Raw genomic sequence first — 17,008 nt, 5'->3', positions numbered from 1 at the left:
TTAGAATCTTTTATATTCCAGGAGGGCTTAGTCTCCCTTTAAAGAGTTTCTACCCGATTTAAGTCAGGCCCATCCAGAATAACCTCTTTTGATTAACTCAAAATCAACTGATTTGGAATTTTAATTGCATCAAAAATACTTCACTGTAGCATCTAGACGAATGTTTAATTAAAAAAACTGCAAGAATGTGTGTGTGTGTATTACAAAATGGCTCCCTTCTCACTTTGAAGCTCTAATTCTCCTGAAAGAACCACCTGGGTAGCCCCCCATAATCAAAACATACTAGAAAGGGAGTTTGGAGGAACATAGGTTAGCTTAGCCAGGCTGACATCCCAGACTCATCACAATGTTCAGGGCTCACGCATGTGCTTCTGTGTCACTCTCATATTCTTATCCTATAACACATCTAGGGCTGGTCTATCCAAAGAATCTTCCCTGAATCCCATGGAAAAGACTACCAGGCTTTAGAAAGACACTCTCAGGCAGCCCAGGTGGCTCAACTGTTTAGCGCTGCCTTCAGCCCAGGGTGTGATCTTGGAGACCCAGTATCGAGTCCCACGTCGGGCTCCCTACATGGAACCTGCTTCTCCCTCTGCCTCTCTCAGTCTCTGTGTCTCTCATGAATAAATAAATAAAATCTTAAAAAAAAAAAAAGAAAAAGAAAGAAAGATACACTCTTCTCTTCTGTTCTTCCTTTGCTTGTCTTCTTTGGTTTTAAATCCTGTCCAGTCTCACCACGGCAGTCTTTGGCTCTGTTTGCTGGAATGTCCTAGGAAGGAAGGATTTATACTCTCATCCTAGTGGTTTGCGTTTTTGTAGTCCTTCCAATTATAAACTGGGGTTGAATAATGTCTTTACTACTTACAAGCTGTGTGAAGTTGGGCCAATCCCTTACTTCTCCAGGGCTTAAAAAATTATCATCTCTTAGAGTAGTTCTGTAACTTGACCAAATAAAAGTAAAACACTGTATGTTGCCTACACATGGTAGAAGTTTGATAAATGATAACACATCATAAGCATTATCCTCTCAATATTATTTTTTATTTTCTCAAAATCTTTGAAGACAATCATAGATAAGTTCTTTACCCAAACCCAGAGCTGAGAATTTATATCAGCTAGTTTGCTGTTCACACAGCAGCAAATAGGCATCTCAAGTTTCTAGTTACTTTAAGACATTTACTCACAGGGGCTTCTAATTGACATCAGCCCTTCATCATTTTCTCAGAAAAATTGCCAACAGCATTAGCAGCAGCAATGATAAATATAATAATGATAATTCCACAAAACCTCAATGTGTGCTGAAGGATCCAATGACAATCTGAACAGCAGGAGACAAAGTTTCTTCCTTCCAATTAATGGGAAGCCAAGTCTAATTTGCCACCTGCACCACACTTTTGAACCTGTCAGGGAAAAAGGAAACCAGTGAACCTTCATCTTGTCACTAGTCTTCTTAGGGACTGCTCTCTAAAGCAAATGAAAATAGTATTCATTTGAGTAAAAAATAGAAAGTCTATGTCAGCCCCCTATGTTCTCTTCTTGGCTAGAAGTAAAGTCCATCACTGTCAGTGAGGAGGTGGCTCTGAAAAGCCCACTGGACTTATGTGCTCATCTGATGTTGGAGGATGAATATTCCCTTAAATGCTTTAGAAAAGTTGAAAGTGTTAAGTCATTAGTTCTCCTGTGACTTATGAGTCAAGGGACATTAGAATCATAGAAAGAGAGTTTCACTGTTTCAGAGTCCTAAATCTGAGAAAATGTCCCAAAGGTCAAGATAAATTCTAAGTAAAGAAGATAGAACTTCTGAAATGAGTTTTCTTTGGCTCTCCTGAATCACCGAGAGTAACAATACAAACATTTATAAACTCTATGGTTACTGTATTCCCTATTAAAACAAACAAACAAACAAGCACAAAACAAACCCACAAACCCTTTCCCAGTAGTACTTACTAACACCTCAAAACTGTTAAATTTCTTTTCATTTGGCACTTGGCTTACAAATAGGGATGCAGCCTCTAGATGAAAATGTGTAATATAAGACCATGTGGTTAAAAACATGGATTATACCTTATTCATTCAGTATTTCATTAATTTGGCATATGTTTAGTAGACATACTATGTGCCAGGAATGTTGCAAGGCAAAACTATTTACATCCTGGCAATTTTTCCTTAGAAGAAAATAAACATATTTATTGCAACTTTTATATGGAAACTTTATACTATCAACTTGTAATTTATTGATGATGCACCTAATCAGAAAGAACAAGCTCTTATAGAATATTTCTCACAAATTATGGTAATCTAATTCTCGTCTTATCCTCATACCTTGATTAAAATTACCTTCTTCCTTTGTTATGAACTCCAAATCCCCTCGTGGTACTGCTCTTCTAAACTACCACATTACTCCGGATCCTTTTTGCTACACCAGCCCCTCTGAAGGGCTCTCCTCAGCTGCCAGAGACCCAGGAACTTTTTTTTTTTCCTTTGCCTGCATTATTATGGATCTATTTGTGCTGTTTGGGGTTTAGAGCTAGGTGCTAGGCTCAGGAGCAATGTGGTGCTCTCTTTACTTCTTCTACCCTGACTCACTGCTGTCTCATAGTGAAGATGGGATGATAAAAAATAAAATAAAATAAAATAAAATAAAATAAAATAAAATAAAATAAATAAATAAATAATAAAAAAAAGAAGATGGGATGATATAAATGGACCACAGTCAAAGAGATTAACTGAGGCAATATCAGAGACATTCCCTTAACTCTGGAGATGATATTTCTTCTGAGGTCCTCTTTTTCATAGCATGCACTTAGAATCTCGTGAGGCTCTGAGAAGGCCTAGAGCATGGGGTTATACCAGTTCCAGGTTAGACACTAGGGGTACTTAGAATCTCACTCTTTGGAAGTTTCACAGAGCAGAGTGGGTGAGAAAGGGCAGACCGCTGAGTCCTGGTTGCGTCTCTTGCTGTTTATTACCAGCTACACAATTTCTTTTGAATTAAAGGGACAGGTTTTACCTGTCCTTGGCTCTATTGTTTCTGATGCCCCTGTGTCTTCTCTCTTATAGGCTAGGCTGACACAGAACGAGTGAGAAGACCCATGTAACAGAGCCTTAGACTGCTTCCCCCACGATTACAATTCTCTCTCACACACGCACACACATTTTTTTTTTCTTGAGAAGTCCTTCAAGTTTCTGTCTTTCTGATCAATACTTTATTCACAATCAGGGACTTAGGTTGCCTCTAGCAACAGCTTTGGCTTAAGCATATCATCAGACATACTTTCTCCTTTCAAGATTTGTTTTCCATAAGCATGTATTTCTCACCACTGAACATTTTCTAACAGCATGTATTTCTCACCACTGAACATTTATAACCAGGAGACAATGAGTCCTAATAAATGGGAACAAAGCATTTTTTTTTTCAGGTCAAGCTGTCATGACAGGGATATTTTATTGGACCTAGGCAATTATTATATGAGTCTCTCTTTCTCTGTATCTACCTACATATGTGCACATACCACATACATATATATGTACATATTATATGAATATGTACACATATAACACATAAGACAATATAAATATTGCTTTTACCTGTCTATAATAATTTGACATAATAAAAATATGCTCTGCTCATATGATATTAGGATGGAGAAATTAAAAAATTAAGGTTAAAAAGGGGGAAAAAGATCAATGAATGTATTTATCTTGCTACATATTTTTCCAAGTGTAGAGCATGAATGCAGCCAGAAATTCAGGACTTTCTTGTGCTACCTGGGCATCACTAGATGTACTATGTGGGCCCATTTGTATATTAAATGGAATACTCTTTCTATACAAGCACCTGTTTAAGCCTCTGTGTTTCCCAGGTCCAGGGAAGCCCAGGGTAAGAGGATAAGAATTTCCTGAAATCTGGAAAAGTCTACTGTGAAAGCAGTCTGTCCCCAGACCACTTTTCTTAGGAAGGAAAGATCAAAGAAAACACTCAAATTAAGTATATTCTAATTTGGAACATTGCTTGCAATTGGATATATAATTTTCTATTTTCAAAGACCATTTACAGCTCTGCCTTAAATAGGTTTCATATATATATTCATGAGTATATTCATGTATATGTATATATATATATAGCTCTGATTCATAGGCAGAAGGCTTTTAAGACAATGAGTCATAATGGGTAAAACCTTTATAAACCTTCTATCTCACACTAGGTCTGGAAAAGTCTAAGAATGACTTTGAACTACCTAAGGACCTTACAGGTCAATTATAGTTGGGCCAAACTCAAAGCTCATGAGAACTAAACCTCCCATGATTTGCTGTGTCCCTTGTCCTTGTCCTGGCAAGACAATCTAAGACAGATGGTCACAGAGATTTCAGGCTCCAGAGGGAGCCCTTTGACCTTATTAGTACCTTCCAACTCCAGAGTTTCATTCAGTCCTTCAGGACATAACATAAAATGTTCCCAGAGCTATGGTTAAAAATTCCTGGGAAGCCATCTAGACTGTGGATGAAGACTATTTCTGTTAAAATAGAAGTGTAATATCTTCATGATTTTTTAAAATCTTTGAAGATATACAGATATTAATTTTTAAATGCAAGTGCTATGAATCCATGAAGGAGAAAGCCCAGGGGGGAGAGTATCCTCAGATTGAAGAAAGAGTTGAGAAACAGCAGTATTGATTTCCTTTGGTCAAAGAGACAGAGTAGACACAAGAACAGAGGAGTGAAATGGGGAAAAATAAAAAGACATAGATTTGAATGGAATGGCATGCATGGCAAATAATAAATTGTGGCTGGATTGTGTAGAGGCAAAGTACAGTCTCCATGAGGACTCATGTGGCCGGTAGCTAAGTCAGAGAATGTCCCTGGCAAGAACCAAGGACACATGCTAGGCTGGAAAGCCCCAGTGCTAGCAACATATCATCGACCAGAGGCTGGCTGGTGTACCGATGAAACAGAGGAAATGGGATCCCCGAAGGAGTATTCGTTGTTGAACTATTTACCAATATTAGTGACAGAGCTATTCCATGGTTTAACACTTCAACATGTAGAAAACATGAACTTCTTTTGTAGAAACCACTAACTTCACTAATTGATCCAACAAATAGTTAAGGACTGGTTATATGCAAGCCATTATGGTGGGTACTGGAGACACAATTTAGAACAAAATAAAACTCTTGTCCCATCAAGGTTTTCATCAGATAGAGAAAATATAATACAATAAATCCATAAATATGTAATAATATATGTTGTAATTAGTGCCATAAGTGCAAGAAGTAAGGAGCCATGACTGAGAGAAGCCAGCTGAGATAACTCCCACTGTAGTTAAAGGAATCTGGGAAGACCTCATTGAGAGAATTGAAAGGTAAGCAATCATTCAGGAAAAGAATTGTAAAAAGGGAGTTCCAGCCAGTAAAAGCAGAGGAGACAGCAGGCCCAGAGGCTGAAACAGTTTGGTATGTTCTAGGAACCAACAGCGGAAAGTCTGGTGGGAGATGGGCAATACTGCTGCAGTATGAGGAGGTAGTGGGCAGTCAGAGATCAAAATGGCAGCTTTATTGCTGAAAAGAGCTAGATCAGAGGGTGGGTCTTAGATCTATGGTTAGGGATCCCATGAATGCACCTCACAATTAAACCTCCCTGCCCAGGCCTAGCCAGAAGATACCAGCCTAGTTTGCCCCATGGAGAAACTGAGAATAGGAGTCTTCCCAGTGAGCAGGCTACCACCCTGGAAAGAGAGAAAGGAGGGACTCAATTCTTTCTCCCAAACCCGTCAATAAGAAGCTGTTCATTTCTGCAGGAAAGCACAGGCCAGGAGGCTTAATCAAAGGACAGTCCCTCCTTTTGAAAGGTTGAAGCCAGAGAAGGAGGTTCCTCTGCAACAGCCATTTTAGGTTTACACCTACCTGTGTGTTTCGACTGGGGAAGGCAGAAGGCAAGGAAGATGATATCCACAGTGGACTGGAAAGGACTGTGTCTTTTGATGGGAGAAATGCCCCCACATATATGTATACAATGGAATATCACTCAGCCATTAGAAATGACAAATACCCACCATTTGCTTCCATGTGGATGGAACTGGAGGGTATGATGCTGAGTGAAATAAGTCAATCGGAGAAGGACAAACATTATATGGTCTCATTCATTTGGGGAATACAAAAAATAGTGAAAAGGAATAAAGGGGAAAGGAGAAAAAATGAGTGGGAAAAATCAGAAAGGGAGACAGAACATGAGAGACTCCTAACTCTGGGAAACGAACTAGGGGTGGTAGAAAGGGAGGTGGGCGGGGGAGTGGGGGTGACTGGGTGATGGGCACTGAGGGGGGCACTTGATGGGATGAGCACTGGGTGTTATTCTATATGTTGGCAAATTGAACAACAATAAAAAATAAATATAAAAAAGAAAAAGAAATGCCCCCACAATCTTTACTATTTTTTTTCCCTTTGGATGGTGCCAACCAACAGCACCCTTCAGAGACTGTGGCAGAGACAGGTAAAGGAGAGTTCTGTTTTGGTTTTGATCACAGTTATGGCTAAGCCAGATCTAACAAGGAAATGCTTAAATTCTACAGGATTTAAGCTAAGTTCAGGTCTTAGCTGATCCTTAGATCTTTTAACTCAGGCTCTCGTGGTCGTACGAATGCAGGTATGTGCCGGGACCATGTGCATCCCCCGTCCCTTCCATTAGTATGTACACCTCATTGGCTGCTTTCATATCTGTCCACAATGCCTGGCTGCCATTACAGAAGCTCAATTTTTGCTGTTTGACTTGCTGATTAGTAAGGAACAGAGCCATTCAACGTTGCTTCAGGCCAATAAGGAAAGTTACCTCTTTCCTATTTCATCCAAAATTTCTATCTCCTTTCCCTAAACATCACTGTCGCTGGAAAACAACCTGCACAGAAGAGGAAAAATCCTAGTTAGAGTGAAAAGAGCCCTTCATCCTTTGGGAAAGCAGACTGGGCCCCGCCTGATTCACACACAGTGAAATCCTGCTTATCCCAGTGTTTCCTGTTGTGTCCCCTAGGATCCATTAGCAGTGGATTTCTTGGCATTTGTGCCTGGTAGAAACGAGATCACCCAGGCCCGACCAGCTCCAGCTCAGGGAGCGTTGAATTTCAGCACTAGCAGGCTGAGTGCCCTTCTCAGTAACTGGTTAGGAACAGCTCTCACATGAAGGAGCTGTAGGAGTGCACGCAGAAATGACCCTCTGGTGTCCGCTGCATATTGCCTTCAGTAAGGCAGTTATATCTCTTTTTTAAATAATTATTTTTGACAAGATGTACATAGTTCAAAAAGCTCAAATGGTTCTAAGTAGTTTACAACAGAACCCTCTGTCCCCACCCCAGATGCTGACTCCAAAGAGGTGGGTACTTTCAATCATTTCATCCTTCTTCGGAAGTTACCTCAATAAGTTTAAATAACAAGCTTATACTGCTAGATTTTCAATTTTAGTCATAATCTATCGATTTCCCTACTATAAAAAATTAAAATTTGGCTCTCTGATGCATGCATATTCATGCGCACATGTACACACACACACACACACACACACACCTTCCCATTCCCTCCTTCTCCTGCTATAGTTATAGCACGATTTTTCACTGGATCAATAGGCATTGTTTACATTTCTGTGAAGTTATCACTAAGATGTTTGCATTGCTGAGTCATATGGAGCACTGTGATTTTTTTTATCTTGTACAATTTTGCCCCTGAAATGAATAACTTGCCTAAATTTTCTTTACACTCAGTTATACATACAACTATCTTTAATTTGCTCCCAAATCAGATCTCCTCTAAAGGGCTTCAGACACATGGAGTCAGACACCTAATCTATAGGTGTCACTCCTTTTCTTGGAAACATCCCTCCTGGAGCCTTCATCCCCTCCTGCCATTTGACAGTTGGGGTCTACTTCCAGCTGCCCTCCTGTCTTCTTTAGCATCCAGGACACTCAAGGGTTATACCCTTCTATGTTGAGGCCCCTGATTCCCTAGATTCCATTCTGCCTTCTTTCTTGATTTACTTTCCACTCTACCAGTAGCTTTCCAAAAGGGTGCATACATTGGAGATATATTTTAGTTAACTTTTGTATCTTAAAAAAATCTTTATTCTCCCTAATAGATTGAGCATAGAAAGGCTTTCCCTCCAAATATTGAAGTTACCTACCCATTGTCTTCTCATTTTCCATATGACTATTGAAGAAGTCTGATTGTTTTTTTTAATTTTTTAAATTTATTTATGATAGGCACACAGTGAGAGAGAGAGAGAGAGGCAGAGACACAGGCATAGGGAGAAGCAGGCCCCATGCACCGGGAGCCCGACGTGGGACTCGATCCCGGGTCCCCAGGATCGCGCCCTGGGCCAAAGGCAGGCGCCAAACCGCTGCGCCACCCAGGGATCCCCAGTCTGATTGTTTTTATCCCAACTTTTTAACGGTTTATCTTTTTTTTTTTTCCTCTATAAAAACACTTAGGATTTTATAATTCTCCCAGCATCCTAAAATGTCGTAATGTTGTGTCTGTATATCCTTTTTCATTTTAGCAGGTGCTTTCATTCTAGAAACTTGAGGCTTTCAGTTTGGGGAAATTTTCTTGAATTACTTCTCTAGTCATTTCCTCCTCCTCACATTCTCTTTTCTTTTTCTCAATCTTTTATTAAATTATTTTATTATTATTATTATTATTATTATTTTTTTTTTGGTGGACCTGCTGGACTGATCCTATAGATTTTTGTGCAGGGAAGTATGGGGGATGGGGTTGTTTGTTTTACATATTCTTTCCTATTCTCTCTCTTTCTCTCTGTGTGTTTTGCTTTCTGGAAAATTTCCTCAACTTTATTTTTCAGTAGTGGACGTTTCATTTCTGCAATTGTAGTTTTAGTTCCAGGCAACTCAGAATGTTCCTTTTAGTGGCCTCTTGCTCAATTTAGAATAGCATAGCTTGCGTGGCAGTTGAGCGTATAAACAGAGGAGATGGATGGTGTACAGATTGCAACTCAGCAGTTCAACCAGCTTTGTGATGTTGGACCATAGACTTCAAACTCTGCAGCTCAGTTTCCTCAACTGGAAACTGAGGATAATAACAACACAGGCTTCTTGTAGAGTTATTTTGTGAGGACTCAGTAAGTTACTAACAAAGCAATTGGAGCAGTGCTTAGCACATAGCAAGTCAACTGTGATATGTCTGTGATATGTTTTCTTATCTTTCTGAAGCTATTAATTCCAGAGGGTTTTCTTGAAAATCTTTTTTTTTTTTTTTTTTTTTTTTTGCTTCCTGCTTTGTCTCTGCATTTTTTTTTTTGTTTGCTTCTGTTTGCTTTGGTCTCTTTCTTTCAGGAGGCTTTCCTCAAACATTTCATGATATCTTAATACTGAGGAATTTAAATGCTAATTAGATACTCTGTGTGTTTGCATCTGGCTTATACACTGGTGGGCTTCACTGTAGGGAATCTGCTGGACATTTCATTGTACAGCCTCCAAGGAGTGTAGGTCTTGGACTGCTGTAGTCCCTTGCCTGGGGGTCTAAATCTGACAGCCCGAGTTCTTGGAACTGAGCCAGATAAGGGGCCCAGTCCTCCAGCACACTATACCAAACTTCCCTTCAGCCCACTGCTTTCTGCACATGCAGCTGCCTCTACTGGGTCTCATGTTCCTGAGCCTGAAACCCTTCTTCAGAATCTCCACATCTGGCCTTCCACTGGGGTTAGGGCCAACAGCCGCCTAGTTTTGCAGAATAATACAGGGGATCTGGGAATCTATCTGCTTCTCACGTAGACATTTAACAAATAATTTGTCAGCCATGCCTGCACTCCCACTTCCAGAGGTTATCATTGCTCACAATTCCTGGGCTTGGCTGGGTTTCCAGGATACAGACCTGCTTGCTTTTCTCAATGCAGGCCTTAGGGGCCACCTTCTCTAGCATGCTGAGTTTACTACCACTTGTTCAGCTCATCTCTAGCACTAAAATTTTGTGGCCATGTTCCCCATTGGCTTTTTTCTTAACCCCGATGACTATATGCAGTCTTAAAAATAGCTTTTCATTGTCCCAATTGTGGAATTTCAGGAGGATGCAGATTATATTTATCCGCCACTGTTTACAATTATACCTCTTAATGCATTTCTTGTGATTCTGGGTTATGCTCGATGAACCACAAATAATAAGGGCCACAATCCAGATAATTAATAAATAGCTTTTCTTAGTCTGTGAAGATGCTGCCATAGGTCATCAGTAAGGAATTTGAGCTTCGGATCTTGAGAGGGAGTTTCCCTGATTTGCCAACAGGCTCTCTTCATGATCAACAAATCATATTGGTGGACCAGGCAGCAAGGCTCAGGTGAGCAGTGTGTTTTTCCCATGTCTACCATTCGTCGGCCATACAACTTTGGCCAATTAAATCTCTGATTTCAGTCCCTTCCCTTGTGAAGAAAATGTATCTCTATTTCTAAGTTTTCTGTCAGGCTTAGATATTATACACTGAAAAGTTCTGTACAAATAATGAGAAACATTAAATTTTAGCTGCTCCCACTTCTCAGCTCCCAAACATTTCAGTCTGTGCCCATTTATTTTGCAGGATAAACTACCCTAGGGTTAAACTGATATTTTCTGAGTTTTCTCCCATTTTAGACTGAGTGGCTTGTAGGCAGGTATATTGGCCATGATTTGCTCGGCTTGGTGCCATCAAGTCATTACACCAGGCATGGAACAAAATAGGTGTTCACTAAAATGGTGGCTGGATAAAGAGGAAGAAGAGCTATCTGGCCCTGGAAATGAGCCCATGATCTTGACCTCTTTAGTTGTTACTTCTAATCAACTACATATACCATTAAGAAAACTCACTTCCATAACTGAGAAGGCCCATTCTTCTTAGGCTCTGAGCAGCTATAGGCTGGTTGACACTACTGGCCTTTAATACCTGGGGGCAGACCTGAAAAATGATACCCTTGCTATGCCTGACTCCATGTCCTATTATCCATCCCTTGAGCCATATGTTTAGCAACTTATATTTAATAAATACAGCCGCAGAATCTGATTATAGTGAGCCCAGTGATAGTTAAACTCGATTGCCAGGGAAATAGAGTTAGAATCCTGAATTGTTTTATGTATTGCAATGGGCAATTGGAATGCCTGTTCCATATGGCGCTGACTCTGTCTGTAGATTGCACAGCCCATTCCCTGTCAGATGGTCCCATTTTGGGTCAGTGATGATGGCAGGGAACAATGTGTAGAGACAGGTGATCCCCAAGGGGGTCCATTAGATTTCAATTGTTTCCCGTTGATCGCTATCCCATGGCAGACCAATGGATTTTGGCACAGTTGGGCTTGCATCCTTACATTTTTAATGGGCACATTGGTATTTATGATGCTAGCTCTGTCCAGGGCTTCAGCAAGACAGAGACAATGGTGGGAAGAGAGCAAATGGCTCATATAAAGGTTAGCAGAGATTGTTTTCCTGCTTCCAGAGGTAGGGATGGGTTCTTTTATCTGTACCAATTCACCTGTTCCTAGCTGTCACAGTTCTGAGGAGTATGCACAAAGCTGCTGAGTGCTCAGCCAGAGGGGAGGGTGTTGCCTGCTGCTCAGCCTTCAGAATGACATTTCCCTTCTCTGACCACCCTGCCAACCCCCAGAATGCATTCTCCTTCCTTCTGGAGGCTGCCTGGGGAGGGTTTGCTATTCTTTGCCCTGGCAGGAAGAAGTGGCTCCCTCTTCCACCTATGAAGGGGAATTATACATACCTCCGTAAAGATGTTCCCCTCTGGCTCACCTGTTTAGCTTATTAATAAAGCAATTCTGCAGCTTCCAGAACAGCAGGGGTTGGGGAGCAGGGGGGTAACCTGGTATGAACCTGAGGTCACTTTTTGAAACAAGAATTCCATTCAGATCCCAAGAAGAGACACCCACACCTCTTTCTACACCTCTCGATAGGGCTTTTGTGAACGCTTTTAGTCTATTACAGAAGGCTGGCTTTGGCACATTATGAATATCAATAGAGTTCCCATCACCATTCTCCTTACATAAAGGAGCGTTCATATAGTATTCACCGGCATGGTAGAGACAATAAGTCCGCTTCCCTCCTCGGCACCTTTCCTTTCCTTGTCAAGAGGAAATCAGCTCAGTGAGAAGCATGCAGCCTAACTTTAAGTAATTGCTTTGAAGCCTGGCCTCTTGAGCCAGCAGCCACTTTTTTCTGTCACATGTCCTTTGTGGGTTCTGTCTTCTCTAAACATTCTTTCCATCTTGCAGCTATCTTTCTTGCTTATTCTCTGTGGTTTTTTTTTCCTATGAATTTATAGCAAGGCTAACTCATACAGGGGTTCTTGAAATGTCATGGTGACCCCCTTGCTCAGATACCAGGACACCAAGTCTTTTGCCTTCTACAGAAAGGTTGAATACCTTCCAGCTGGAGTTTATAAATGTCTTGAAGTCATAGAACCTTCTTATTTAAAAATAAAATTAAGCCTCCTTGCTTGAGCGGTAAAGTCTTAATGGCCTACATAAGGCAAATGGCAATAAAGCAAAACAAGTGCTGCTTTATAGCCAACCATTCATGTGAAAGAGGTGTGTAAAATAATGATAATAGTCATAACAACAAGTAGATATTAGGGAAAGAAGGCTGGAAATGGGGGCTGTAATAAAATTTATCTTCCCCATTATTGTGATTCTTTATGTCACTTCTACAAAACAAGAGTCTCAGGCATTTCCTTCCTGGGTCGAGGATACCTGCACTGACCTTGTGCCTCCTTTTCTGACTTGGTCCTTGAATATACAGAGCCACATGGTGAGGATGAGACTGTCATCAGAAGAAGTGAGAGGAAGAAGTGAGTCTCCTTGCCCTCTCTAGTGTGTATGCAATGCCAGGACACCCCACTGTAGTCAGATGCCATGACTCTGCTGAGGCCTGTAGGCCATTGTCCAAGTCTTAGTCATTGCAGAAAGGCCATCTCAGACAGAAACCTTGCTCAGAGGAGCCTTGCTTTCTAGAGAGAAGTCTAGAGGCATTTCAGTATGCTTTAGTGTGTTGGGGTTTATAGATGATTTTGGCCATATGGCAGTGGTTAGGAGGTAGGCAAGACCATATCCCTGTAATGGACCCCAATGGACCCACCCCAAAAAGTCCTTTGGCAGCAAGATCATCCAGTTTTACATTCACATCCCATTGGCTTTCCTCTTTTGTTATCCCTAGCCTTAGGAAAGTCTTATTTAAGTATTCCCCTGGTCTTAGCTATACTACAGAGTTGGCAGGACAGGATCCTGGCTCATCTTCGGCCAGAACATTAACTAGGAGCAGCTCTGTCCCCAGATGAGCAGTGGTAGCCCTAGTAATTAACAAAAGATTTCCCTCAGGCAGCATTTTCCAAAGTGGGTTGCATCTAATATGAGTTCTGTTTGGATATTAATAAAACTTATGGGCAAAAAGATGCCATGATCAACCAAGTTTGGGGAATGTTGGGTTAAACATCTTAAAGGAGTTGATTCTTAGCAAAACTCCTCAAGGCCTTCTTACTGATTTCCTGTGGCTGCTAGAACAAATTACTGTAAACTCGGTGGCTTGCCTCCTCGCACAGTTTGGGAGCCCAGAAATCTAAGTCAGTATCACTGGGCTGAACAAGCTCTAGGAGAGAACCGGTTCCTTGCCTCTTTCAGCTTCTGGTGGCTGTCCACATTTCTTCACTTGTGTCCATCACTCCAAACCTCAAAGACAGCATCTTCAAATCTCTCCCTGCTCCAACTTCATATCATCTCCTCCGGTGTGCGTGTGTATGTGTGTGTGTGTGTGTGTGTGTGTGTGTGAAACCTCCCCCTGCTTCCCTCTTATAAGGACACATGTGATTGCATTTAGAGGCCACCTAGTTAATCCAGGATAAACTCCTCTTGAGATCTTCAAGTTAATCACATCTTTTACCATAATAGGTAATATTCACAGGCTGCAAGGATAAGAGAGTGAATATATATAAAAAAAAAAGAGAGTGAATATATCTTTTTGTGGGATCACCATTTAACCCACTGTAGCCTTTAATACATTATGATCATTGTGCCTCCCTAGGATAAGTAAGAGTTGTGGAGTGTTTCTCAAACCTCAGTGACAAAGCAACCCTAATTTCAGGAAACTTTTGTAGGATTAGTGTTCTGAGGAACATGCTTTGGGAAATTTCATCAAGGGAAAATGAATCGTAGGAGAAAAAAACAAAGTCAAACAGTGCAGCTGCCCTTCTCCCTGTAGTTTTGGGTTTTATTTTACTAAGGAAGATGGCACTTTCCTCGCCTCAGGAGATAATATTATTACACAGATAAAGAATGAAAAAATATCAGCAATTTCATGGGGACATTTAAGCCACACTCCACAGATGATGTATCTCAAGGGAATAGTTAAAATAGCATTGTATTCAGAATTTCAAAACCTAGTTGTATTCCTGGCTCTCTTACATACAAGCTAAACGATGCTGAGGAAGTAATTAAACTTTTCTAAGCCTTCATTTTCTCATTTATAAAATAAGGATAATAACCACACTTACGTTGTTGTATCATGTGAATGCCATGTGTAAAAGCACTTTAGTAGATAAAAAAACTTAACACAATCTAAGGAATTACTTTTATTCTGTGAAAGTCAAATTTAGAAAAAAGAGAAAATGGTGGGAGTAGATTTCTACTGGTCTTCTCCAGAGCTCAAGTTGTTTTTGCTCAGTGAGAGAGCATAGCCACAGGACTGTTCTATTTCCAATAGTTGGCATTCAGTTCATACTCAGTAAATGTGTGATGAATGAATTCTCCTTGTCTAGATCACCTCTCCCTAGCATCTGTTCCCCAGAATCATGAGATTCCAGGGCTGGAAGGGCCCTTAAGATATCGTCTACAATAGTAGTTCCCAAATGCGGATCTAAGGACTAGCAAAGGCTGGCTACATGAGAATCAGATAGGAGCTCATTAAATGCAGTTGCCACACACCACCCTGGAGACTGATTCAGTAGATCTGAAGTGGCACCTGGGAATCTGTATTTTTAGCAAGTTCCAAGGATATGTGATGCAGCTGATATAATTGGGGTCCATTGATCTAGCCTTTCCCACTGTCTTTGTACAAAACCACCCCTAAAGCATTACATGAAATGAACTATTTCTTTTTAAAGACTTCCATGGAAGTTTTTCAACTTCCTTCACTAGAGATGCTCTTTGTACTAAGTAGTCATGTGACACAACTCAGTACATCTTGGTACATTAATTCTCTCATTCATTCATCGATCTATTCACAAATATTTATTGTGCCCCTACTATGTGCTGTGTTAATTCATAATTTATTCCACTGCACTGCACTTCTTCTCAAGAGATCCCTTGTCACTGCAAATCCCATGATGTAAAGCCTCTCATTTCACCTTTTTGGCCTTGAATAAGTAGAGATATAGAAAGATTCACCTTTCTGCTTTACTATTTGCTTTTCTCTTTCCCAGGGATTATCTCTATAGTATGAAGGAAGCTTTTCTGCCCTTAACTGATGAGTCCTTGGATGCCCCAGAATCATGGATCATATAGTTGGGAGGAGCCTTTAGAGACCTAACTAGTCCTCAAAAATGTAAGTTGCATTATCCTTATTTCCCCCATTTACAAATAAACTGCATAAAAAGCAGGAACATTAAGTGTCTAACCCAGCATCAGAATCAGGAAACGTAGGGCTTAGATCTACTATCTCTCCCCTTTTATTTCTTAAAATAATGTTTATTCAGACTCTTTTATTCTAAAATAATGTATGTGAGAGCAATATTCTCCCATTTAAAAAATACTACCTTTCAAATATTCATCTGGCTGGTTTGAGAAATGGGCCTTTTCTTCTTCTGCTGGGCTCATAATTACTTATTGACATCTTCTGATATTCACTAGTGTACGCTTATAAATAAATATCACATGCCCCCAAACTGAGCCAGCCAACATCTATTAAATGGCGAATGAGTGAAATGTTGTTAGCTGCACTTTATTTTCCTAGGCTGCAGTGGGGCCTTGAGGTTTCTTTCCCAGTTTCTCTAGCCCTGGAGAGCAAAAGTGTCCCACCCCATCAAGCCCTGCTTCTCCTGTCTCTACTGTGTCTCTGTTCCAGGGATGCTCTATTCATTCGTCACCAGCAGTCTCTAATGTCAATGTGGGGCAGGTCTTCAGGCAGTCCCCAAAGCTGTCCTAAGATCTACTGGAGTAAGAGTGCAACAGCTGGGAGCCCCTCAATCCCCTTTCTTCCTATACTTGCTTCAAACTTCACAGGGTCCAGGATGCTGCTGCCCTCCTGTGGCAAGTCACATCCTGTGGGGGGTGGGGAAGATATAAGGCCAGGGGGACCCATTTTTCTGACCTGTGTGGCAAAAGATCAGGCTAATCACAGAATTTATATTTCTCATCTTAAAGTCCTACCACATCTTATTGAGTTCTTCTTTTTAAGGTTTTGAGGTAGAGGAGCTGCCTTCCTTTGTTCACATCTATCCAGAAGTCAATGGAAGGGATGTGGAGGCACCAGAGAAGACCTTAGGGACAACAGCTGGGCACTGAAGTCCTGGGATGGATCATGGAAAGAGGATTGTGATGGTCTTCACAGGGTTATGGGAAGCCTGAGATTGGCTGGATTTTCTGAGCCAAACAAAATTAGATGCCTGGTGATCTCAAGAAAAGAGCAAGATGCTCCATCTTTTTTGTTTGATGGTTTGTCTATGTGCCTAGCATGCAGAGGAGACTCTTGATTTGCTGAAGCTGGTGGTCTCTTTTTTCCCTTTTCCTTTCTTTCTTTTAAATACTTTTATATACAATTAAGATTATAAATTTTCACCCCATTTACTGGGAATGTGATCATTCGGAATAGCCCCTTATGCTGTTAGCAGTAAAATATGAAGTTCAGAGGATCTAAAGAAATTAACTGTTTGAAAGTCAACAAACAGTACTAATTCTGAAATTTATGAAATTCCTGCCTTTTTCTCTCCTCCCACTCTCTCACTTTATGTAGTTGGTCCAGATCACTTGAAAAGTAATAAAATTCTTTTGTGTACAAA

The 17,008-nt window shown here is 40.7% G+C and overlaps 1 long non-coding RNA gene across 1 annotated transcript in view; it reads left to right on the top strand.

Moving 5' to 3' along the window:
* The window catches only part of LOC140634742 (uncharacterized), a 48,572-nt gene extending 31,564 nt beyond the window's left edge, over window positions 1-17,008 (top strand). Inside the window, exons 2-3 of the long non-coding RNA XR_012032125.1 lie at window positions 15,434-15,555; window positions 16,408-17,008. This is a non-coding gene — a long non-coding RNA (uncharacterized lncRNA). The remainder of the gene's footprint in view (window positions 1-15,433; window positions 15,556-16,407) is intronic.

This window comes from Canis lupus, chromosome 6 (genome assembly GCF_048164855.1).
Source record: "Canis lupus baileyi chromosome 6, mCanLup2.hap1, whole genome shotgun sequence".
NCBI lineage: Eukaryota > Metazoa > Chordata > Mammalia > Carnivora > Canidae > Canis > Canis lupus.
The sequence above is the reverse complement of the archived record's forward strand: the minus strand, read 5'-3'. Positions and strand labels throughout refer to the sequence as shown.